Source organism: Neovison vison, chromosome 2 (genome assembly GCF_020171115.1).
Source record: "Neovison vison isolate M4711 chromosome 2, ASM_NN_V1, whole genome shotgun sequence".
Classification (NCBI taxonomy): domain Eukaryota; kingdom Metazoa; phylum Chordata; class Mammalia; order Carnivora; family Mustelidae; genus Neogale; species Neogale vison.
Window position 1 is genome coordinate 222,785,549 of NC_058092.1, and position 25,989 is coordinate 222,811,537.

The window sequence follows — 25,989 nt, forward strand, 5'->3', positions numbered from 1 at the left end:
TTTAACAATCCTTGAGGAAGTGTGATGGAAATAGCCATAGACAGCAGGAGTCAGGGGACCTGACTAATCTCTGCTATGTCACTTTCTAGCTGTGTGTTGTAGGGCCAGTCACTTTCTCTGGGTCTCAGTTTCCTTAGCTGTAAAATGAAGGAACTGAATTGGGTGATTTCAAAGGTCATTTCCATCTCTGAGATTTTATGATGCTTTTTAAGAATGAGTACCAGCACTGTCCAATAACAATATTATTGCAGCCACATGTGTAACTTCAAATTTCCTAGTAATCACTTAAAATAGAAAAGAGGTAAAATTAATTTTAGTAATATATTTTATTTAACCCAGTAGATCCAGATAAAATATTATTTTAGTATGCAATACATGTTTAAAATTATTAATGAGATTTTTACCTTCTGTTTTTTACTAAGTCTTCAAAATCCAGTGCATATTTTACATAAACAGTATATTTCATTTCTGACTATCCATATTGCAGGTGCTCAGTAATCACACATGGCTCGTGGCTACCATATTGGACAGCAGCTGTAGATGCTGCGATGCAACTGTTTCAGACCACATTCCCAGAAGACAGTTGGTCACTAACATAAAGGTTCTTAAGCATCCACCTCCTCCACTGTCTAGTGGTTCTCAAGTTTGGCTGCGCACAGCTGGGGAGCTTTAGAAAATACTGCTACCTGGATCCCCTCGGTCTCAGTGCAGCCAGGGCACAGGGATTTTTAAAGCTCCCCAAGTGATTTCAATGTTCATTCAAGGTTAAGAACTGCTACCCTGGACATAAGCTCTTAAATACAGCTGTTGTCTTATTCCATAGGTTCCCCGCCATCAAGAAAGCTTCTATAATCTCGACCTTCCCTTTACCCCACTTTCTTGGTAATAGGAGTATATAGAATCATTAGATCAGGTCCAAAATATTGGCACTCAATATATAATAAACTAAGGGACTGATAGATTGTGTTTCTTCCATTGAAGATAGAGATGCGATACATAACAGAGTGTGGACACTGACCACAACAATAGCAACAACAAAAAATCATATAAATGAAGGAGGAGACTTTGACCTTTTAAAGAATCTTTTATAATCTCAGAAATTCTGTGCAGTAGGCAATTTCCAGTTCATCGGTTCTACCTTTTTTTGTATGATTTTAGGTTTCTTTCTTCGTTAAAAGTTTATGTCCTTACAGTCTAGCTTCTTGTTTAAAAACAGATTTATTGAGGTATAATTTGCATATTATACAATTTTTCATTGTAAGTATACAATTCAGTGCTTTTTAGGATATTTATATAGTTGTGCAACCATTACCGCAGTCCAGTTTCGTAACACTTCCTAGAGGTTCCCTCATGCCCATTTGTAGTCAGGCCTCATTCCAATTCCCAAACCCGTGCAACCACTGATCTCTTTTCTCTCTATAGAACTTTTTTTTATCATAATATTTTTGAAGTTCATCTGTATTGTAGTATTATCAGTAGTTTGTTTTGTTACTGAGTAATATTCTAGTGTACGAATATGTCACACATTTTATTTATCCATTTACCAGTAGATGGACATTGGATTGATTGCCATTTCTACTATTTTGACTCCATTGTTGTGAAAATCCACATACAAGTCTTTGTGGACACATATTTTCATTTTTCTTGGAAAGCTATGAAGAAGTGGAATTGCTGGATCTTATGGTAAACATATATGTTTCAAGAAACTGCCACACTGTTTCTGAAGCGATTTTACCATTTTATATTCCCACCAGCAATGTTTGAGGGTTTCAGAATCTCCGCATTTTGGTCAGCAGTTGATATTTTTGATCGAAGGCATCTAGGAAATATGTAAAAACATCTCATTGTATTTTAATTTGCATTTCTTTAATAACTAAAAATGTTAAGTATGTCTTTGCATATTAGACATTTATATATCTTTAGTGAAATGTATTTTCAAATCTCTTACCCATTTTTTATTAGGTTGCTTGTCTTCTTATGATTGAGTTTTTTGTGTATTCTAGATGCACGTGCTTTATCAGATATATGGTTTTGCAAATATTTTCTCCCACTGTGGCTTGCCTTTTCATTTTCTTAGTGATGCCTTTTGAAGTACAGAAGTTTTAAATTCTGATAAAGTTCCACTGACTAACTTTTTGAATGGATTGTGCTTTTGGTATTGTATCTTACAAATCTTTGCCCAACCCAAGGCTACAAAGATTTTCTTCTAGCTGTTCTATATTTTTAACTATTATATATAGGTTTATGACTATTTTGTTTTGTTTTGTTTTTTTTTTTTGGTATGGTAAGAGGTAAAGTATCTCAGTTATTTTTTGTTTGTATGTATATACAATTATTCTGGCATCATTTGTTGAAAAGACTTATCTTTACCTCATTGAATTCCCTCAGCACTTTTGTAGAAACTCAGATGACCATAATGTAAGGCTTTATATTTGGAGTCTCAATTCTGTTTCAGTGATCTATATACCTGTCCTTATACCAGTACCACAGTGTTTTGATTACTGTAGCTTTATAGGAAGTTTTGAAGTCATATAGTATAAATCCTCCACCTTTGTTCTTTTTTTTTTTTTAAGATTTTTTAAAATTTATTTGACAGACAGAGATCACAAGTAGGCAGAGACGCAGGCAGCGAGAGAGAGGAGGAAGCAGGCTCTCTGCAGAGCAGAGAGCCCAATGCAGGGCTTGATCCCAGGACCCCGGGATCATGACCTGTGCCGAAGGCAGAGGCTTTAACCCACTGAGCCACCCAGGCACCCCCTCCAACTTTGTTCTTTAAAAAAAAAATCTGGGTTCTTGGCATTTCTATACAACTTCAGGAGTCAACTTGTGAATTTCTATGAAAAAGTCTGCTGAGATTTGATAGGGATTCATTAAATAGATTCAATATAGATAAGTATGGGGAAGTTGTTATCTAAGCAATATTGAGTCTTCTCATCTTTTTATTTGTATACTCTTTAATTTATCAGCAATGTTTTAACAGTTTTCAGTTCAGGTCTTACATTTATTTACTGAAACTTATTTTTAAAAATTTTATTTTTTTAATGTTGTTATGAGTGGGTTTTTTTCTTAATTTTATTTTTAGTTTGTTCATTGTTTGTAATCGAAATTCAGTTGATTTTTGTACATTGCTTTTGTATCCTGCAACCTTGCTAAACTCACTTAATAATTAGTTTTCTTCATTGATTTTTTTCAGATTTTCTACATAAAAGATCATGTCATCTATGCATAAGACAGTTTTACTTCTTTCCAATATAATTAATTAATTAATGTAATTAATGTAATGTAACCTTTTTGCACTGGCTGAAAACTCCAGTACAATGTTGACTAGAAGTAGTGAGAATGGGTTTTCTTGTCTTGTTCCCATTTTAGGGGAAAAAAGATTTTAACCATTAGATTGATATTAGCTACAGCTAGCTGTTCTATGTCCTTCATCAGGTAGAGAAATTTTCCTTTAATTCCTTGTTTGCTTTCAGTCTGTATTATAAATGAGTATTGGATTTTGTCAAATGCTATTTCTTGGTCTACTGAGATAATTGTATTGTTTTTGTCCTTTATTATATTCCTATGATGTATATTACCTTAATTGATTTTTACAGGTTAAACCAGTCTTACATTCTTGGGATAAGTTATACTTTGTCATATTGTAGTTTTGATGCGTTGCCAGATTTGGCAACTCATACTGTGTTAAGGATTTTTATATCTATCTTTATGAGGGATATTACTCTACCTTTTCTTTTACCTTTACCTGGCCTTGGCATCGTTGTGGTACTGGTCTCATAGACTGAGAACTGTTTTCACCTCTCTTTGTAACTGTCTTTGTGTAGGTTGTTTATTTCTTTACATGTTTGATAGAATTCATTAGTAAAGTCTATAGGGCTAGGTTTTTCTTTGTTGAAAGATCCTTTTACTAATTTAATTTCTTTACTTGTTATAGGTCTATTCTATTTCTTTCTTTTTGAATCAGTTTTTATAATTTATGTCTTTCTAACAATTTGTCCACTTCATCTAAATTTCCTAATTTGTTGGCATTAAGTTCTTCATAATATTCCCTTATAATTCTTTTAATTTTTGTAGCATCTGTGACAATGTCTCCTCTTCCGTCCCCAAGTTTGGTAATTTTATGTTTTCTTTTTTCTTAGCCAGGATAAAAGTTTATCAATTTTTTAGATCTCTTAAAAAAAAAACAACAACAACAACCTTTGGCTTCCTTGGTTTTCATTATGTTATCTGTCTTCTATTTCATTGATTTCTGCTTTGATCGCCGTTATTGCCCTTTTATTCTGCTTTATGTATCATTTGTTCTTCTCTTCCTAGCTTCCTGAAGTAACAGGTTTCTTTTTAAGATTCTTTCTTTCTTTTTAAGATAAATATTTAAAGCTCTAAATTTTCCTTTATAGGTTTTTTAAAAAATTTAAACTTTAGCCATTTTCTGCCTTATTTTCCATACTAATATTGCTAGGCTAAAATAAAATTTGGAAAATAAGCTTGGGAAGCTAAGAATCAGAGTTTTGTTTTGTTTTATTTTTTGGAGGGTTTTTTTTGGTTAGTTTCTTTTTCCTAATACTGAGTCAATTGCTCTTAAGGTCTCAATAATTTTTTAAGATCTATGAAACTCAGGGGTGCCTGGGTGGCTCAGTGGGTTAAGCCTCTACCTTCGGCTCAGGTCATGATCTCAGGGTCCTGGAATCGAGCCTCGTACCAGGCTCTCTGCTCAGCGGGGAGCCTGCTTCCGCCCTCTCTCTGTCTGTTGCTCTACTTGTGATCTCTCTCTCTCTCTGTCAAATAAATAAATGAAATCTTAAAAAAAAAAAAAAAAGGCCTATGGAATTCACAAGCTGATCTTTCTAGATGCAGTGAAGAGACCTAAGTTTTCTGCCACAGTGCTTTTGCTTTAAGAATATTAGCTCATTGGGGTGCCTTGGTGACTCAGTTTGGCCTCTGACTCTTGATTTTGGCTCAGGTCATGATCTCAGGGTTGTGGGATTGAGCTCCATGTCAGGCTCTGCACTAGCGTGTGATCTCCTTGAGTTTTTCTCTCTCCCTCTCCCTGCCTTTTCCTCCCTCTTTCTCTCTCTTAAAAAAAAAAAAAAAAAAAAGAATATTAGCTCAATAATGGGCCATCTGCCAGTGGTCAGTTTCATTGAAGAGAATAATTTATCAAAGCCTTTTTTTCTGTACCTTAATAAAATTGTTTTTCTAAACTCTTTGTTTTGAAAGTTTTCAAGTATAGAGAAGAGTTGAAAGAAGAGTACCATAATCCCGTTTTCCTCTTTTTAAATTTAGTAACTAAATATTTTACTTCACTTGCTTCCTCTGTCTGTTTCACAGAGAGATTCCTCAATTTGTTTAATCTAGGAATACTAGGAATATTTCTCAAGAAGGAATCAAAGATAAACTCCCAAGTTTCTAGCTTGAATAATTAAGTCTTTCAGTGGGTGACAGTACCTACTGAGTTGGGGAAGACTAGTGTAAGATAAGTCATTTCTTGTTTGTTTATTTAGTGGTGGAATGGTTTTAGAATCAATAATTCATTCTCAGATGTTTTAAACTTGAAATACCTATGAGACATCCCAGTGGGGAAATTAAATAGTCACTTGGAAATACCAAGTTTGAGTTCAGAGGAGAAATTGAGTTAGATCTATTTTGACTTCAGCATTAGATAGTATTTAAGCTTTAGAAATAAATGAAAATACTTAAGGGAGAAGACAGTGAAGGAAGAGGGTTCTTGACCAAGCTCACAGGAATTATAGCATTTAGAGCTCAAATCGAGAATGATTTGAATTGAATTAGAAAAAAAAAAAAGCTCAGCTGGTGAGATAGAAGTAAAGCCAGATCATTTCTACAGAAGAGACTATTTAAAGAATGAGCACATTTCAACCAAATTGAATACTGTTGAGAAGTTGAGTAAAAGGAGACATAAAAGAGTGCCCACTCGATTGTCAGCATGACAGTCACTGTTGACCTTGAAAGAACTTGTAGCTTGAGTAGCAGGAACTAAGATTCCATAAATCCCTTTAAATCCTGACTTGGTCACTCTCAACCATGATCATTGAAATGTTTGTGTATGAAGACCATTAAAGTAAAATTGTTGCTCTCTTAAACAAATTCAGTGTTCATTTCACTTAAACAGATATTTATTAGCTACTAATTTTAAGTCTTTAAATGGTCATGATAATGAGGTTGTGTTCTGTTAAAATGGACAGTACAGTTTTCTGGTCCATATGATCTTGGCTGTGCCTCTAACAAAGAACTGTTTCAGCTAAGAACCTAAGTTATTACGAATGTTTGGGCAGACCATTTATATGGTCATAACCATATAAAATTTTTTTAGAAATTATTTACATTCTTTTTTTCCAATCCATGCAGCTTCCAATTGGACCAATGCTTAAAACAGGTGGCTTTAATTTGTGACGACGTGGATGGAACTAGAAGGTATCATGCTTAGAGAAATAAGTCAAGCGGAGAAAGACAACTATCATATGATCTCCCTGATATGAGGAAGTGGAGATGCAACATGGGGGGTTAAGGGGGTAGGAGAAGAATAAATAAAACAAGATGGGATTGGGAGGGAGACCAACCATAAGTGACTCTTAATCTCACAAAACAAACTGAGGGTTGCTGTGGGGAGGGCGGTTGGGAGAAGGGGGGTGGGATTATGGACATTGGGGAGGGTATATGCTATGGTGAGTGCTGTGAAGTGTGTAAACCTGGTGATTCACAGACCTGTACCCCTGGGGATAAAAATATATGTTTATAAAAAAAAAAAGTGGCTTTAAAAATTAAAAAACAAAAACAAAAAAATCCTACCACAACACAAAACATGTTGGCTATTCCTTCTTCAACAATGGAGGAAGGGGGTAGTCGTAGAAAGAAAACATTTGAGTAAATGTGATTGGATTCATTATAGAAAGTGATTTACCTTAGATGCTTTGCCTGGTTTTATGTTCTTACTGACACTTACTAACTGTTGGAACTTGAACTATTTACTTATTTAATCTCTGTCTCAGTTTTCATATCTGCAAAGTGGGAATAACAATAGTGTCTACCTCGGGATTGTTGTGAAGAGTGAATTCACACACAGACACACAGACACACACACAGCTGTTAGGATAATGTTTGATACCTAATAAGCTCAAAAAATATATTAGCCACTATTTTTTTAAACTAAATGTATTAGTTACTATTTTTTTAAAATTAGGTGTGTTTTTAAACAACATTTACTCAATTCCAGAGTAAAGCATAATCTAGATTAGGCCAAAATCCCCAAGAAAAACAATTTCTCTGGCACGAAACTTTGCTCAGTTGTAAACCCACAAGTCACGTGTTTGCCCAGTGTAGTAGTACTGTTTAATTATTGATTTCACAGTAGTTCACCAGTTGTATTTTCTAGCTCTGGAAAATAAGTCTAGATGAATATGTAAGTAGGTTAGAGTTTATTGCTAATACAGAGTCTCACATAAACTAGTGCCAGTTATAATTTTTTTTAAGATTTTATTTATTTATTTGTCAGAGAAAATACAAAGCAGGAGGAGCCGCAGGCACAGGAAGAAGCAGGTTCTCCAAAGAGCCTCTGGCAAAGAGCCAAGTGCAGGACTTGATTCCAGGGTCCTGGGATCATGACCTGAGCCCAAGGCAGATGCTTAACGGACTGAGCCATCCATGTGTCCTTAGTGCCAGTTTTATATATAGGAAAATATGAAAGATAGTTGATTATACTTTCCTAAAATGTGTGGTTCTTAAACAAAGAAATCAGACATCATTTTCAGTCATTGTTTATATTAAGTATCATAAAATAATATAATTGATCATCAGTAATTTCCAATATGGTTCAGAACATTTGGTGTTACTTGGTACATCCTTCCTCCACTGGATTATGTACTGTGTATAAATGCTCTCTGTCCAGGCGTTCAGAGTGAACTTGAGTTTTAGCTGAAACTAAAACTTTGTCAACAGTGCAACTGGATTTATACTACCAAAGAACGGCTCTATTTCATTAGACCATAATTTGCATTTTTGTCATCTGTAGGGGGAAAGGGTTAAGCTATTCTTTTTTTTTAAAGATTTTATTTATTTATTTGACAGAGAGAAATCACAAGCAGATGGAGAGGCAGGCAGAGAGAGAGAGAGGGAAGCAGGCTCCCTGCTGAGCAGAGAGCCCGATGCGGGACTTGATCCCAGGACCCTGAGATCATGACCTGAGCCGAAGGCAGCGGCTTAACCCACTGAGCCACCCAGGCGCCCCGGGGTTAAGTTATTCTTAAAGAGCCTTGTAATTCTGAAGTGCTATTGTTGGATGATTTATAGGATGTTAATAATACTGATACTTTAGGGCGCCTGGGTGGCTCAGTGGGTTAAGCCTTGGCCTTCGACTCTGGTCATGATCTCAGGGCTCTGGGATTGAGTCCTGCATTGGGCTCTCTGCTTGGCGGGGAGACTGCTTCCTCCTCTCTTTCTGCCTAGTTGTGATCTCTCTCTGTCACATAAATAGATAAATAAATAAATAAAATCTTTTAAAAAAATACGGATACTTTATTCTATAAGATTGTTTTGAGGTGGTTTATTTTGCTTGAAAATGGGTACTTTCCCTCTTGATTTACCTGCAGGATCCAAGCACTCATTAAATAACCTCCGCACCACCACCACCACCATCACCAATGAAGGCAGTACTTTCGTTAAATGCTCTTTTTAGAGAAAATAATAAAATGTGCTGCTACTAGGGGAGCAAAATGACTAATTTACAAATACACTTAAACCAGAATGAAAAGAACAACTAAAGCTTGTGGGCTGTATTCATCCCAATTGGCTATTTTTGAGTTTATTCACATCAGATCAAGTCAAATAAAGATTGAGTAGACCTCTGTTTGCAGTTGGAGTTTTGACTAGCACTTCGTTCTCTCATGTGACTTCCAAGGGTTATTAGATATTCAGATGAACAATTTTCTTAGGAATGCTGTTGCTTCTAGTGGTAGGTGTTCTATTCAGGTAGCCTGTCACTTTAACAAATGTCTTCTTTCCTAAGCGTCCCTATCTGAATTATTCTATTTTTCACCACAGGGACTAAAATGTTATCCAGTAGAATTTTGTCCAAAGAGAATGGGGTGGACATGGTAGTACAATCAATCATTCATCTGCTAGATGTCAGGAAAGATTTAAAGTAAATGAAGAAATAACCAACTTTTGGGACAGGTGGTCTTATCTTGTCTCTTATACTGTGTAAATATTCCAACATTTAGAGAAAAGGAGATATTGATTTTAAAAATATGTATAAGGAAAATTTGGGGTTTTTTAAATATTATATTGCTTCTATCTATGATAGATATATCTCTGAAAATTTTTTGCTAAAGTCACACGTGACCCCTGTTTCTGAGGTCCCTTTCTTTTTTATCATACTTGTCTTCCTTCTACATAATCATTTGATTCACTGCCATCTTTTTTATTTTTAAGGATTTTATTTATTTATCTGTGAGAGAGTGAGCACAAGGAGAAGGAGGGCAGAGGAAGAGTGAGAATAAGTGCCCCATCCCAGGACCCTGAAATTATGACCCGAGCCAAAGTCAGATGCTTAGCTGACTGAGCTACCCAGGCACCCTTACTCCCATTTTCTTGAAACTAATTTCTTTGATACCATGCTTGCTTGGTTTCTTCCTGTCTTCTTCACTGGATTTTCTTTTCCTGTATTCCCCTTAATTTGGGGGGTTTGCAGATCACTGTTTTCTTGACTTGTCATCCCTCTGTTCTCTCTGTTAATTTTATATATACCCATGGCTTCTACTAATGCCTATGCATTGATGACTTCAAAATCACGTCTCTAGCCCAGATTTTCAACATCGCACACTATACCATTTTTTTTCAATTATCTATTGCATGTGTTCCTTTTTTACAGATGTTCAGATACAATGTTCCAACCTGAGCTCATTAAACTTACTATCTTTCCTCCAAAATCTGTTTCTCTTCCTGCCTTCATTTTACTAGCTAATGCGTATATTGGTTATGCTGGTTAGTATACCATCTACTCAATTTCCTACATGAGAAACCTGGGAGACACTTCATACTTGTTTCTTGGCCTTGACTTCACAGCTAATTGTCACTAAGTCCCGTGGATTCCACCTCAACAGTCTCTCTCCCCTCCACCCTCACTCTTCTATTCATTGAGGACCACATGGTCTCTCTCTTAACTTTTAAGATCAAGCCTGAAATTTCTGCCTTTACTCTAGTCCTTCTCTGGACTATTTTCCACTTGAGTGTAGAGGAAACTCTCTAAAAATGTAAATCTGATTAGATCAAACTTCTAATTTGTGTGTGGGTGTGTGTGCTTTTCCAGTACTTATAGGAGATCATAAAGTTTCAGTCTGACAATCAAATCCAGCTAAAAAATAAATTTTTTGCCTCTCTGGTGTTTTTAGTATATTAAAATTGGCTGCCAACATTAAAACATTGAGAGATATCACAGAAACATCCAAGTTTCAGATTTCTTTGAAAATCCCAGGATATCTAGCATTCTGGAAACACCTATAGTTGAGTAGTAGCCTTGTACTCAGTAGAACATACTCTATCTCAGTCCCCACAATCACTTGCCATTTCACCCATTCTTGATGTTGGCCTGTGTCTTGCGGAGCATCTGCATTTGTTCCTGTTGGGGCAGCTTTGAACTCTTCTTCTTATTCTTCTTTCTTTTAATCTGGATTTTAAATCCTCCCTTTCTCCCTCCTCCCTCCCCCCTCCTTCTCTTTCTCTCTCTTTCTCACCTTCTTTTCTTCCTTCCTTTCTTGCTGCTTCTCTCTCTCTCTCTTCCTCTCTCTCTCTCTCTCTCTCTCCCTTTCTCCCTTTCTTCCTTACCAGCTTCTTTGGTGACACTTTTTGATACCTATACTTTACAAATGTATTTAAACTAGAGAGAACAGAATAGCTGATTCTTATGGGATATATTCATCCCAGCGGTTGGCTGTGTTTTAGCTTATTCATATGGGGCTAAATTTAAAAAAAAGGTTGAGTAGACCTCTGTTTACAATTAGAATTTCGACCATCACTTTTTTCTTGATGTGACTTCCTAGAGGTATCATATATTCAGAAGGACAGTGTTGCTTCAACTGGTAGATATTCCTTTGGGTAGTCTGAATAGACACATTTTTTTGTGTCCCCCTCATAACCTTTTTCTAAAATTATTTTATTTTATTGTAATATGAACATTTAACCTGAGATTATCCTCTTACCAAATTTCTAAGTGTATCAATACTATGTTCACTATAGGTACAGTGTCATACAGCTGGTCTCTAAAACTTCATCTTGTTTAACTGAAACTTTATGCCAGTTGATTAGGAACTCTCCGTCTTTCCTCTCTCCTGTCCCTGGCAACCACTATACCACTCTTTGATTCTTGCATTTGACTAGTTTAGATAGCTCATATAAGGGGAAGTGTGCAGTATTTGTCTTTCTGTGACCAGTTGATCTCACTTGGCTTAGCATCCTCAAGATTCATCTATGTTGTCTCATAGGGCAGAATTTCCTTCTCTTTTAAGGCTGACTAGTATTCCACTGCATTTATGTACCATATTTTCTTTATCCATTCATCTGCTGATAGGCATTAGGTTGTTTCTACATCTTGGCTATTGTGAATAGGGCTGCAGTGAATATGGGAGTGCTAATACCTCTTCCATCTTCCTGAATTCAGTTATTGTGAATAAATACCCAGAAGTGGGATTGCTGAACCATACGGTAGTTCTAGTTCCAGTTTTTTTCAAGAAATCTCTGTCCTATTTTCCATAGTAGCTGTACCATTTTTGCATTCCCACAAATAGTATGTAAGGATTCCAGTTTCTCCATATCCTCTCCAACACTTATATTTTGTGTTTTTGTTTTTAAAGATTTTATTTATTTATTTGAGAGAGAGAGAGAAAGCATGAGAAGGGGAAGGGTCAGAGAGAGAAGAGAGAGAGAGAGAAGACTCCCCACTGAACAGGGAGATTGATGCAGGACTTGATTTGGGACTCCAGGATCATGACCTGAGCCAAAGGCAGTCACTCAACCAACTAAGCCACCCAGGCGCCCTTGTTTTTTTTTTTTTTTTTAATAATAGCCATTTTGACAGATATGAGATATGATATGATATCTCATGGTAGTTGTAATTTACATTTTTCTGATGACCTGTGACATTGAGCAACGTTTTGCTTAGCCTATGTGTATGTCTTCTTTGGAGTAATGTTTATTCACACTCTTAGCACATTTTTAAATAAGGTTATTAAGTTTTTTTTTATTATTATTGAGCTTTTGGAGTTCCTTATACATTTTGGAGATTAATCCTTTTTCAGATATATGACTTGCAAATATTTTCCCCCATTCCACAGGTTACCTTTTCACTCTGTTGATTATTTCCTTTGTTAATATCTAAAATCGTTGCCAGGATCAATTTCATGAAGATTTCCCCCTGCATTTTCTTTTTTATGTGTGTTTTGTGATTTCCGATCTTATATTTAAGTCTTTAATCCATTTTGAGTTGGTTTTGTGTATGGTGTATAATAAGGGATCAGTATTATTATTTTGCTTGTGGAATATCCATTTCCTCAGCATCATTTGTTAAAGAGACTGTGCTTTCCCCATTGTGTATTCTTGACACGCTTGTCAAAGATCGGTTGACCATATGTGTGTGGATCTATTCTAGGCTTTCTGTTCTATTCCATTTGTCAATATGTCTATCTTTTTGTCAGTATCATACTGTTTTGTTTACTATAGCTTTTTATATATATATTTAGAAACCAAGAAATGTGATGTGTCCACTTTAATTTTTTCTCAAGATTGATTTGGCTTTTTGTGGTCCTTTACAATTCCACATGAATTGTAGGATTGTTTTACTCTATTTCTGTAAAAAGTGCCATTAGAATTTTTCTTGGGTGAACCCGGGCAATTTTATTACTTCATCCCTGAACCTCAGTTTCCTCATTGGTAAGCTGAGGGTAATAATAGCATCTATTTCATAATACATTAATGCAAGGGAAACACATTAGTATGTACCTAGCATATACTAGGTACTCAACAAATTTAGTTATTTATGTATGCTGATGTCTTCAAACAGGGTTGGAATGCTTAACACAGCAAATAGTAGATATTAGCCACTCACGTGTTCTCTGGCTTCTGACACATGAGCTTCCCTGACCCCAGTATGTCCAAGCACATGGGCATGGTTTTCCTTAATCTCTGCAGAGGAATAATTTGAGACAAGTGTCCGATAGCTTCCATCTGCATAACTGAATAATAAAAGCAATTTTGGCTGTTTTGAAGGATAAGACAGTAGAGTTTAATCTTCAAACTTGATTGACTTGAAAGCACTCCTGTTGATATAAGATTTTGTCTGAGGTTGTGGAGAAGAAGCCAAGGCCAGTGTCCCCATCACACTGCCGGCTCGTGGCCTGGTCATAGTCCAGCTGCAGATTCTGTGACAAGGGGGTGGCCGCCCGCCGCCTTGTTGAGAGCCGTGTTGGGCCTTCCAGTCAGGTTAATGAAGGGGCCCCATTTCTAAAACTACCCATAAGTTTGAGAAATGTCAGTTTTTGTTGCACATTTTCAAACCCAGGTGTATCTCACTGGCCAAACTGTGTTCTTGTCCCCTTTCTTCCTTCCAAAACTTCTGTCATGCCTGCCTCACACTCAGTCTCTTCTTGCAAGGCCTTTCACATCGCCTGGTGTCTGTGTGCCCGTGTGTGTGGCCTTTCATTTCCAGCACCATCTCTACGTCTGTGTCAGGCTCCTCTTCTCCTGGTTTTCCTGCTACCTCTGCTCTTTCCTCTTTTTTTTATTCCTCTTCAGAGCCAGCTTTTCAGTGCCTGGATACTCTGCCTTTTCCTTGGACTTTGTTTTCTTCTTTGCCAGGGACTTGGGGTTGTGTCCTGTTGGGAAGGATTCTGGAGCCTCAACTTTGACTGGCTTCTTACTTCTTTTCCTCTCTACTGACTTAGAGAGCTCAAGGTACCCTAGGGAGTTGTCTCCCCTCTGGTGACACCTTTTTCTTCTTCATCTTCACAATGTATTCCCTGGGGCTTCCCTGCTTCCATTTCTGCCCTGAGGCTGCCTGCTCCTCACCATCGTTCCCCACCAAGCACCCTACAGAGCGTCCCCAGACTCACAGAACCCAGGGTCCCTGGCTGAGAAGGCTACAGCCTCCTGGGCCTTTTTCTCCTTCTTGCCAACTCTGGTCACCCTCTCTCCCTGTCTGGGGTCCAGGAAGGTCTTCACTCTCAAGCCAGGGCACATTGTCAGAGGCCATAAGGACTTCATCTTCTATTTCTCCTCCCCACCTTGGAACTCAAAATGAACCAAGAAGCTGCTTCCTGGGGCTGGGCAGCTTCTCTCTCTGTCTAGCACATACTGTGGTATCAGGTTCTAAGTACTGCTCACAGAGGGTGCTGTGGCCCTTCTTTTTCTTCACTAGAGGCATTTCAGATACCTGCCCTAGGACCACACTCTTTGAGGGGGATGTGGCTCTTGTGGGACAGACCTTAGTGAAATAAGTGTCACTGTTTAAAACTGAATATTGAGTCTCTGGTTCTTTGATCACTTTCTTCTTTTTCTCGGGGAGCCCAAGGCCCAGGTCTCTTTTGTGGGTTTTGGTAATCATTCCTATAGGCCAGTCTTTCCCACCTCCATGCGAAAGCCGTCAGTAGGATTTTAATAGGAATTGCATTAGATCTGTAGATGAATTAGGGTAGAGACATTTAAAATATATTAATTTAAGGCAAGAAACAACAAATGTTGGAGAGGTTGTAGAGAAAGGAGAACCCTCTTACAATGGGTAGGAATGCAAGTTGGTGCAGCCACTTTGGAAAACAGTGTGGAGGTTCCTCAAAAAATTAAAAATAGAGCGACCCTATGACCCAACAATTGCACTACTGGGCATTTACCCCAAAGGTACAGATGTAGTGAAAAGAAGGGCCATATGTACAGATGTAGTGAAAAGAAGGGCCATATGTACCCCAATGTTTATAGCAGTAATGTCCACAATAGCCAAACTGTGGAAGGAGCTGAGATGCCCTTCACCAGATCAGTGCATAAAGAAGATATGGTCTGTATATACAATGGAATATTACTCAGCTATCAGAAAGGATGAATACCCACCATTTGCATCAACATGGGTGGAACTGGAGGGGATTGTGCTAAGTGAAATAAGTCAAGCAGAGAAAGACAACTGAGAAAACCAGAGAAAAACAATCATATTGTTTCACTTATTTGTGGAACATAAGGAATAGCATGGAGGACATTAGGAGAAGAAAGGGAAAAATGAAGGGGTCAGATCAGAGGGGGAGATGAATCATGAGAGACTATGGACTCTGAGAAACAAACCGAGGGTTTTAGTGGGGTTGGGGGTGTGGGGATGGGTTAGCTCAGTGATGGGTATTAAGGAGGGCACGTATTGCATGGAGCACTGGGTGTTAGATGCAAACAATGAATCATAGAACACTACATCAGAAACTAAGGATGTACTAACATACATAAAAAATACAAAAAAAAAACCCCAAAATACAAAAATACAAAAAAATACATAAAAAATAATTTAAAAATAAAAATACAGCAGATCAAACAAAATAAACAAACTATATTAATTCTTGGGGTGCTTGGGTGGCTCAGTTAATTGTTCGGCTCTTGATTTTAGCTCAGGTCATAATCTCAGGGTCGTTGAGACTGAATTCCGCTCGGGCTCTGTGCTGTGTATGAAATCTACTTAAGATTCTTTCTTTCCTTCTCCCTCTGTCCGTCCCTGCTCCCCGACTCAACGTGTGTGCAGGTGTCCTCTCTCTTACTCTCTCAAAAGAAAAAAACACTATTTGTTTTCAATCTATGAACATGGAATGCCTCTCCATTTGTGTCTTCTTTAATTCCTTTCATCAATGTTTTATAATTTTCAGGATTTTATTATTTTATTTATTTATTTATTTTATCATTTTGGGTGCTATTATAAATGGGGTTCTTTTCCTAACTTCCTGTTTAGGTAGTTTGTTAGTGGATAGAAACACAACTGATTCCTGTATGTTGGTTTTATACACCTTTACTGAATTACTAGTTCCAGAAGATATTTTTTTTTCATGGAGCTTTTAGAATTTTATAACATCATGTTGTCTGTACACAGAGACAATTTTACTTCTTCCTTTGCAGTTGGGATTGCTTTTATTTCTTTTTCTTAACCTAACTACTCTGGCTAGGACTTCCAGGTCTATGTTGAGTTAAAGTGGTGAGAAGACACCCTTGCCTTTTTTCTGATCTTAGAGGAAAAGCCTGTGAGCTGTTCAGCTTTGAATTCTTGATTAATATTGTCAGGGCCTCTTAGGATGACTCCTTCCTCTGTTTTTTCTGACAGTTCTTCCCCTTTCACTCTTCGTCCAGACATGTCAAAGTACCCCATTCTGTGGTGTCATGCGTCATGTTTTAGGCTTTAATTATGGTACATATTCTATTTCTTTGTTTTGCAATGGTTATCCTTTCTTCTTTTCCACTTGATAAACTACTCATGTAAACCCCAGGTCACACATCACCTTTGTAAAACCATTCTTGACCTGATCAAACTGGGTAGTTCCTTCCTTCCTTCTACTGTACTAATACAAACCTCAATTTTGTAGTCCAAGTTTATAAGTTTATACTTATTAACGTTATTTGTCCTAATGCCTACCTCACTGAGGAGTTCACACCAGGAATCTGCTTTATTAAAAATATAATACCTGGCATGTAGTCCTGTTAAAAAATGCTAAACAAATGCAGAAATGAATGGACAGATTGGTGAGTGGTGCAGAATTCCATGCCTATAGTTTTATTCAGATTCGCTATCTTTTTTGAGCATGAGATTCTCAGTAAAACTTTGTGGCTTTATTAATCGAAATTTTTTTCTAAAGAAAACTAGTAGCAGTCCATATTTTATGTCATCATGACATATTCTAGTTTATAATTAATTCAAATATTTCTGCTCTTCTATGTTAAGCTATTTTAAGAATTTTCCATCTTTCTATTCTCTCTTAAAGCAAATTCTAGATTATGGTTTTTAAAAGTCATTTACAAAAAAAGAGAGAAAAAATGAAAGAAGTAATAAATATTACTTCTAAAATTCTTTTCACTCCTGATCAATATTTTAACATACTTTTTAAAGAGTATTAATAGTCACATTTTTCAAAAACTCCATGATTTAATTCCTATTTGAAAACAAAAACTTCTTTGGGGGGAATAGCTATTCATCTTTTCCCCCCAAATCTAGAACTTTTGTACCAAAAATTTACTTATATATTAAATAGTAAGAATTATTTATTTATTTATTTATTTAGTTGGGGACTAGTAGCATCTTGTTTTCCAAAATAATGTCTTAAGGAAAATATAGCTTTCTTAAAGAGATACTGCATGAGTTTACAGTAGTTTTGAGCATAGTTGTATGTGGGAACCTTTAAAGTAGATATTTACTTCAGTTTCTATGATCTTAGGTCTTCCAACTTCTACAGTTCTATATCCTCTTTGCTATTTTACAAATAAACATAATGTGATTAGCCATCGTTGTAGTTAAGTAGCAAAATATACTAGAATCCTTATTCTTTTTTTTAAATCTAGTATACTTCTTTTTTACCTGTCATGGATAAATTAGAGATTAGTATCTGTAGTTATATCTGTGGCCTCCAACTCAATTATCCTTACCTCCAAAAAAAAAAAAAAAATAGAGAGAGAGAGAGAGGAATGTTCCATACATCAAATGGAACTGAATGGTTAATCAATGTGATGTGATAAATGTGGGGTATTAGAAGGATGCCTGCATATGATTTTTACATGTGTTAAATTTCTGTGAACATGACTGCTGACCTATTATCATCAGATTGTGTATTTTTAGTTATTTTTCTTAAAGTGAGACTTGACTTGTATATAACTGTCTTCATTTTCTTCCCAACTCCTGCTTGTGATCAATAGCATGATCTTGTTTTATTAACATTGGCTCTAGTCCCTGGAACCACATGTCTACAACTTGCTCAGGAATAGGGAGATCTTGACCTTTTCAAGAAAGTATAAACTCTAATTTAAGTCTATGTGCTTTTTTATTGGTAGCTTAGAATTAAACCTACTTCTTTTGTTTCTTTTAACACAGCTAACTTGATTTCTTTCCCATTATTCTATTTCTAGTGTTGGTATCCTGCAAGCAACTAATTTTCATGTTTTTACAACTTGGTTCCTTAGGAACAAACAAAACAAGAGTTTTTATGGAAGTTTGAAGTATGCTTTTAATTTAAATTGCCTTGGCTTTCTCTTATCCCTAAAAGAAAGCAAACAAATTTTTGTGTTGCTTGTTGCTTTTCCTGAGAAGGGAGAGGAGTCCCATTTGATAAGGTGCTAATATTGTAATTCGTGAAACCTAAAATTAAAATTTTTGATTTTGATCAAATGCTTTCTTTAAATAAATTTTCCAAGTTTTCTTCCACTAACAGAATCGTGGCTTGGAGGGAGACTTGAAGAGGACAGTCCTTATATTAATTTTTAATATATAATAATATAGTTATGTTATAATAATATAATATTGTTTATATAATATAATAAAGTTTAATATCTTCTGGCCTGTTTGGTAGACATCGTCTTTTATCACTTAATTTATTGGTTTTGAAAGTCTTATTTCTTGTGATCCATGTGAAATAGTGCATTTATATTGTTATGGATTGGGTTTTTAGTTACCTTTTCTTATTTTACCCATTCACAAGAGTCTGATATGCTGGATCTGCAGAGATTATGAATGGTAACATTTTCTGGATTACTTATCCCTTGGTACAGGGGCCAAAGTGCGATTGCACCCTGTCGCACACTGTTCAGCATTCCGCCCAAGCCATTTGACTCAGTTGAGTCAGACATGGGGATTCCTGCTTTTTTCCCTTGGGAAACTTCTCCACGTTCCAGTTCTTCTTTTATTTTTTAATTTTTTAAAATTTTTCTTAATCTCATGCCTAAAATGTCCCCATTATTTAACCTTCAAAGTATTCATTAACAATTGCCAAAAAATCTTAAAAATATAATCTGAAGGTTTTTGTTGCATTATTGGAAAACTTTTCCCCATTAGATACTGGAGATTATGGAACTGATTAAAGGTGATCATCATTTATACAGGAAAAATTCTCCCTCCCACTTCTCTTGCCCATCTCAGTTCCCCACTCCACACTTCCCCAAATCCCTAACCGAGGTAACTGCTGTTATTAATTCTTTGTATGTCTTTTCAGCTTTTCTTTATGTATATACAAGCAAATACAAAATGTACATTCTTCTCCCTCCCCCCTTTAAATAACAACAAGACAACATAAGCTGTACGTACTATTCTGAACCTTGCTTTCTTCACTGTTTAATTGATCTTGGAGAGCAGTATGTAAAAAAGTCACGCATTCTCTCTCTCTCTCTCTCCATATATATATATATATATATATATATATATATATATATATATATACCTGAAGAGTGTTCCATTGTATGAATGTACCAGATTTACTCAACCAATCCTATCAGTAGACGGTTTTTGATATTGCATGTAGTGCTGCACTGAATGACATTGAACTTTATCATTTTTCATGCAAAGAAAAAAATAGAACTTCTTCTAAGAGTGTGTGCATTTGTAATATTGATCGCCCTTCCACACTCGTCCTCTGTGGGGCATATCCCCGTTGACACTTGCCATGGCCATGCACGAGACGACAGTTACTCACAAAATGAATTTTCACTTACAACATGAAGTATGAGACTTCTGGATTTTGGTCAAATGGATAGGAATAAAGGAGTAGCTTAATGTAGTTTTCATTAAACTTTTCTCGTGAGTGAGATGGAATGTTTTTAGGAACTGTTTTTTGTTTTTTTTTTTAAAGATTTTATTTATTAATTTGACAGAGAGAGATCACAAGTAGGCAGAGAGGCAGGCAGAGAGAGAGAGAGAGGAGGAAGCAGGCTCCCTGCTGAGCAGAGAGCCCGATGCGGGACTCGATCCCAGGACCCTGAGATCATGACCTGAGCTGAAGGCAGCGGCCCAACCCACCGAGCTACCCAGGCACCCTTTTTTTTTTTAAAGATTTTATTTATTTAGGAACTGTTTTTTATTTTAAAAGATTTTATCTATTTATTTGACATAGGGAGACACAGCAAGAGAGGGGTATAAGCAGGAGGAGTGGGAGAAGGAGAAGCAGGCTTCCTGTCAAGCAGGCAGCCTGAAGTGGGCTTGATGTGGGGCTCGATCCCAGGATCCTGGGATCATGACCGGAGCTGAAGGCAGCCGCTTAATGACTGAGCCACCCAGGTGCCCCTTTCAGGAACTGTTTTTACCCTTTGTGAGTTTTTGGGGGGTTAGGGGACTGGTGATTGTTGCTCTTTTTCATATTAATGTCTAAGAATCCTTTGTACAACCATGCCTCATTTTATGGTGCTTCACAGATAACTGTGTTTTTTACAAATTGAAAGTTTGTGGCAACTCTGTTGAGCAACTCTGTTGACGCCGTTTTTCTAACAGAATTTGCTCACTTTTTGGCTCTATGGCACATTTTGGTAATTCTCAATGCTAACTGAATATTTCAACCCTTTCACTATTATTATTTTTATGATGATCTATGATCAATGATTATGACTTGCTGAAAGCTCAGATGATGGTTAGCGTTTTTTAGCAATATCTTTAAATTAAGGTATGTACATTTTTTTCTAGACACAAGGCTACTGCACACTTACTAGACTACAGTACAATATAAACATAACTTTTATATACACTGGAAAACCAAAAAATTAATTTGAATCACTTTATATTGCAATGCTGGCTTTATTGTGGTGGTCTGGAGCCAAACCCACAATGTCTACAAGGTATTGACTGGTATGTCTTGAAGCTTAACCCTTGTTCAAAATATAATTTTTTTTTTCAGTTTGTAGTTTGTCTTTAAACTTTGTTAAATTGAACACTAAATGTATTCTCTCACTGTTCTATATTTTGCCATTCAAAAATACTTAACTTTTATATGGTCAAAATCATCTTTTTTTTTTAATAGATTTTATATATCTATCTGACAGATAGAGATACAAGTACGTAGAGAGGCAGGCGGTGGGTGGTGGGGGGCAAGCTCACCGCCCATCCCAGGACCCTAGGACCATGACCTGAGCCAAAGGCAGAGGCCCTAACCCACTGAGCCACCCTGGCACCCCCAAATCATCTATCTTTTATGGTTCTGTCTTTAGAATCATAGTTAGAAAGGCCTTTTCACCTCAGGATTATAAATCAATTAAGGTAAAATTATTCCTGGTTGTTTTATCTTTTATGTTTTTACCTTAAATGGGAGCCTTTCTTCCATTACATCTTCTAACTGGTTGTCATTTGTATATATGAATTGTTTTCTGTATCTTACTATTTCAGCTTGCTCTCTTGTTATATTCACTTGTAGTTTGCAATTTCAGTTGAGTCTCTTGAGTTTCTGAGATGTATAATTACATCATTTCTAAGTAGTGGTGGTTTTTGCTTTAATTCTAACTGTCTAATTATGTTTGCTAGTATTTTCAGTAAAATGTTAAGTATTAGTGCTCACTTTGTTTTTTCCTGTTTTGGAAAAACAGCTTTATTGAGGTATACTTGACATGTATATGACATGTATTTTACATATATGACTGTATATAAATACTGTGTTTATTCTTTGTTCTTTTGCTCCTTACTTCTTGCCTTCTTTAGAATAAATCACACTTTCTAATGTTACATTCTATCTCCTACATTAAATTTTTAAGAATACCTCTGGTATTTTTAAGTGGTTCCCGTAAGAGAGTACAGTATGTATCTTTAAGTTACTATACTCTGCTTTCAAACAATCTCATTTTATTTCATGTACAATGTTAAGACCTTCCATAGTAGAAATCCATCCCACCCTTTGTTCCCTTGTTGTTTTACATTTTACTTCTATATATGCCGTGAGCCTTACAACATATACTTAAAAAAAGTCTTTTATATCCACTCAGATATTTACTTGTTGGAGCTCTTGTCTTCCTTCATGCAATTCACGATTTCCATTTGGTGTCTTATCTCTTTAGTCGAAGAATTCATTTTAGCATATCCAGTTGGACAGTTCTGCTGGTGATGAATTCTTTCTGCTTTTATCTATCTGGAGGGAGAAAGGCCTTTATTTCATCATCAGCTTTAAATAATATTTTCACTGGACATTGACTCTTTGTTTGACAGGTTTATTTTCCAACCTTTCTACACTGTAAAGATATAATTTTATTATCCTCTGGCCTCCATTGTTACTGGTGAGAAGTCTTCTATAATTTATGCCATTTTTGCTCTCTATCCTCTGGCTGCTTTTAAGATTTGCTATGTATCTTTGTGCTTCAGCAGACAGTTTAATTATGTTGTACCTAGGTGTGGTTTCTTTGCAGCAGGTGTGAACTTGCCGGTGAATCATTGAGCTTGCTGGACCTATGGGGTGATCTCTTTCATCAGTTTTATAAAGTTTTCAGTCATTATTTAGTTAAATATTTCTTCTGCCCCATTCTCTCTTATTTTCCTTTTTTGACTCCCAATTATAAATATGTTAGGTCATTTAATATCATTCCACAGTTCTTATATGCCTTGCTTTGCTTTTTTCACTTTTTTTGTATCTTTGTGTTTTGGTTTGGATACTTTTCATTGATCTCCTTTTAGGTTTATGGGTCCTTTTCTTTGCTGTTTCCAGTATGCTCTTAAGTGATTTTAATCTCATTTTATTTACATTTTGATACCACATTCTTTGTGATATCATTTCTCTATATTTGGTTTATTTTTATAGTCTCTCTTTCTCTACTGAAATTCCCCATTTCTGCAGTGTGTGTTGTCCATCTTTTCTACCATATCCCTTAGTATTTTTATCATAGTTATTTTAAAGTCCCTGTGTGATAATTCAAATACAAGGATCATCTCTGAGTGTGTGACCATGGGTCACATTTTCTTGCTTTTTCATGTGTCTTGTAATTTTTGATTGTGTGCTGGATATTTTACATAAAAGAGGAATAGAGAGCAAAGTAAGGAAGATTTTTATCAAAAAATAGAACACACAAAACAAATACAAACACTCCCATTTCTTTCAGGCTTCTATGGAGGAGTGGCTGAGTCAGTCTGACCTATAATTGGGCTGTGTGTGGGCTCCTTTTTTTTGTAACTTCAGTTTAGTTCACATTTTGAGGCTGTAGTTAGGTTTTCCTTTCAGCAGAGCCTGAGCTTTGAGCTCTGGTGAGTTTCCAGAGATTTCATTCTGCTTTTCAACCAAGCCACCATCCTTTTGATTTGTGGGACCTGTTTCTCTGATTTACATCCCCATTGCTAACTTTTTGAGCCTCAGGGGAGTTGTCTTTGCTCTCCAGTCCTGATCTTGGCTTTCTATACCTTTGGAGATTTCTCTCTGCTCCACCAAAGCTAAGCCTTAGGAAATTAGTGGGATTACACTCTTTGAAGACCCAGAATCCCTCAGAGCATTTTCTCTCAGCTCTACTGTTCCCCTCTCCCACTTCAGCCTTCGGTGGCTGAAATGGTGGAATGCCTCAGATAAGTTTCTATCAGCTATCTTGCCCCATCCCTAGCCTATAATAGCCAAGTATGTTAGTGTACCTTAGTTAGTTAGTAAATCTCATACCTCACTCTGTGCCTCAGGTTTGTTCAAATCCTAATGTATTACGCCAACGCTGATGCAGACTCTAAAGGTTTGTTAGAAGTTTGGCCGGTTTCTTTTTACCTATATCTGTGGAGGCTTATTCTTCTCCTCCAGGAATGAGAATAGCCATGGGCCTCTTCTTTATTATGGAGTGCTCATGGATTTTCTGGAATGTTTCACTTGGGTGTCTTTATGCCATCAGCTCTCTTTCAGGTTTTAAAAATGATGATTTTGTCACTTCTCCAGCTTGCATTGTTTGTTAAGGTGAAGGCAATGGTCTCTTGTAACCTTCTATAAGGAACTGAAGTCTGGTGTTATTCTTTATTTAGTACTGCCTCTTCTACTTCTTTGGACAAATTATGTCTAGGAAAGCTTCTGCCAGTGGCCACTTAACACCTGTCCCCACATCCATTGTTTCAAACAAAGCACATGGATTTTATGCTTCAGAATGAGTCTCCCACCTTGAAGAGGTATATTTTGGCTGGTGCCTGTTGAGCTCAACTATCGCTGAGACCTCTTAAGCTTCATGCGTTTTCTCACCCTCTACCAAGTAGCTCTGCATGATCTCATCTGCTTTTGGACAGCTCCCCCATATTTTGGGATCCATGAATAATATCTGGTTTCTAGTTTTGCCAAGCATAGAATTCAGAATATATTTGTTCTTGTTTCTCACCTACCCACCCCACCCCAGCGGGGAAAGAGAGGGAAAATGGTGACTTAGAGGGAACCTGTTAACTTCTGCAGCAGTGTTCTTATTGCAAGTCCCATGTAATTATTATAACAAAGTATATTTATTTTTCTTATGCAGATGTACAGACATAGACTTGGAAAGGTTAAACACCCTCTCTTCAGCCACACAGATAATAAATAGCAAAACTGGGATTTAAATCATAGTTAGTTCAACTCATACTGTTAAATAATGTGCTGATAATGAAGCACATTATCTTTGAAGCTTCTATCTTGTATTACTGCCTGAATTCCTTTTAGAGCTTGGGATAACAGAGACAGGTATTTTCTCTTCTAGAGACAGAGCAGAAGAGTGAATTGGAACCTAAATGCTCAGAAAACATTAAGACTCAAAGCAGAGGAACTTAAGTTCAGATATAAGTAAAAAAGAGTCAAAAGGAAAAAAAGCCAAAAATAAGAGGCAAAATTGAGTCTCTAGAGCCAGAAGGAACTGGATTGGAGTGGCAGTCAGGTCTTTATATCAGGAGTTTGGGTGACGACTGGGAGCAGAACTGACAGGGCCATATTGGGCCATAGGTGTGTGAGGTCATATTAAAGAGCTGAGGCAACAAACCCAGTTTGATACACTGGAGAAAGAGGCTTGCTGGCATTCTCAATAATAATTATTATTATCAAAACAGTGATTTTTCTTCAATTTCTAGTATATGTTCAACACTATACTAGCTGTTTCATAAACTTTATCTTAATTAGACCTGAGCTACACAGGGATTCAAAAACTTGCTTAGTAATCACAACTAGAAAAGGACAAAGCTGCAATTTGAATCCAGGTTCATCAGATAGATGCCCAAATTGGAGGTCTCTCTGATTTAACATATTGTTTCTTCAAAGGACCAGAAAATAAGAGTAATAGACACTAGCCCGAAAACTCAGCTAAAAATTACTGTGTGTAAAGAATATTAAATGTATTAAGAGCAGAGATAAGGAATAAAAAAGAAAAAAGGATCTCCACAGCTTTACATATCATGAATAAGGTTGGGTACACATTGGTTCATTTAGATTTTGGAAGAGTCTACTAATGTCCACCTCTGAGTGCAGTTGGGGCTACCATTCCTAAAAATAACAGAGAAAATTCTGGAGTGGGCCCCTCAGATGATTAACATTTGCAAAATTAGACAGATAAGGAAAGTCTAATAATCTAAAGATCCCCCGCTGGGATCATTTTCCGTGATGGAAAGTTGTGGAGTTTTTAAGTGTCTTCAAATCTGTGAAGAACTACTCTGCCAAGTGTGGTCAGCAGGTGTTATTGGTCTGTACTGTATGTGCAACTATAATGCCATACATTTGAGCTTAATGTAGGGAAATAGTTCCTGCCAATAGCCAGTGACTGTTGGTAAACCTCATTTGTGAAAATTGAGGCACCTCCTTCCATAGGTTTTTATAAGAGATGTTTAGTGTAGGATGATTTAAGGGAACAAGGCAGACTGGAGGACCTCTCAGGGTCCCTTCTAGCCCTCAGGTTCTATTATGATTGCATATTTATAGAGCACCAGAATTGGCTGTTTCTTTTCAGAGAATAGAATTGCACTCAGTCCCTGTCTAGGGCCATCACACTCAAAATTAGATCAGCAATACCTTGGTTGCCAAATCAAGTCAAAGTCTAGCAGGCACATGTCTAACTATCTGAGAA

At 36.6% G+C, this 25,989-nt stretch overlaps 1 protein-coding gene and 1 pseudogene across 8 annotated transcripts in view; one reads left to right on the plus strand and one right to left on the minus strand.

Annotated features, from left to right (window-relative positions):
- VTI1A (vesicle transport through interaction with t-SNAREs 1A) overlaps nt 1-25,989 on the plus strand; it is a 355,306-nt gene that overhangs the window by 40,932 nt on the left and 288,385 nt on the right. The gene's annotated exons all lie outside the window — the stretch shown is intronic.
- Nucleotides 13,289-14,605, minus strand: LOC122901116 (annotated as a pseudogene).